Source organism: Dama dama, chromosome 30, assembly GCF_033118175.1.
Source record: "Dama dama isolate Ldn47 chromosome 30, ASM3311817v1, whole genome shotgun sequence".
Lineage (NCBI taxonomy): Eukaryota > Metazoa > Chordata > Mammalia > Artiodactyla > Cervidae > Dama > Dama dama.
In genome coordinates this window covers 62,205,362-62,206,389 of record NC_083710.1, presented here as the reverse complement: position 1 = coordinate 62,206,389, position 1,028 = coordinate 62,205,362, and the positions used below count along the sequence as shown (strand labels likewise).

The 1,028-nt window shown below is 47.0% G+C and overlaps 1 non-coding gene across 1 annotated transcript; it reads left to right on the top strand.

Annotated features, from left to right (window-relative positions):
• The first annotated feature begins 685 nt into the window (after positions 1-685).
• Positions 686-758, top strand: TRNAW-CCA (transfer RNA tryptophan (anticodon CCA)). The gene has a single exon. It is a non-coding gene; the product is annotated as a tRNA-Trp (tRNA).
• Positions 759-1,028: the final 270 nt, after the last annotated feature.

Genomic DNA, 1,028 nt, shown 5'->3' with positions numbered 1-1,028 from the left:
GGTGGGATGCATGAGACAAGTGCTCCGGCCTGGTGCACTGGGAAGACCCAGAGGAATCGGGTGGAGAGGGAGGTGGGAGGGGGGATCGGGATTGGGAATACATGTAAATCCATGGCTGATTCATATCAATGTATGACAAAACCCACTGGGGGAAAAAAAAAAAAATTAGAGTCTTTTGATGAAAAAAAAAAAAAGAAAAAGCAGAGACATTACTTTGCCAACAAAGGTCTGTCTGGTCAACGCTATGGTTTTTCCACTGGTCATGTATGGATGTTAGATTTGGACTGTGAAGAAAGCTGAGTGCCAAAGAATTGATGCTTTTGAACTGTGGTGTTGGAGAAGACTCTTGAGAGTCCCTTTAACTGCAAGGAGATCCATCCAGTCCATCCTGAAGGAGATCAGTCCTGGGTGTTCATTGGAAGGACTGATGCTGAAGCTGAAACTTCAGTACTTTGGCCACCTCATGAGAAGAGTTGACTCACTGGAGAAGACCCTGATGCTGGGAGGGCTTGGGGGCAGAGGATGATATGGTTGGATGGCATCACTGACACAATGGACATGGGTTTGAGCAAACTCCGGGAGTTGGTGATGGATAGGGAGGCCTGGTGCTGCGATTCATGGGGTCGCAAAGAGTCGGACACGATTGAGCAACTGAACTGAACTGAACTGAAAGATTACTTAGTTTTCCCTGGTGGCTCAGAGGTTAAAGTGTCTGCCTCCAATGCAGGAGACCCGGGTTCAATCCCTGGGTCAGGAAGATCCCCTGGAGAAGGAAATGGCAACCCACTACAGTATTCTTGCCTGGATAATCCCATGGACAGAGGAGCCCGGTAGGCTACAGTCCACGGACGGGGTCGCAAAGAGTTGGACACGACTGAGCAATTTCACTCACTCAAAGATTACTTAGTCAATAGACCAATGCTGAGTAAACATCTCATATATGAAGGTGATACATGCTATGGAGAAAAATAAGACAAGAGAAAGTGGCTAGGGAATTAATTCTATGGTGAGAGGGTGTTGTTTTATGT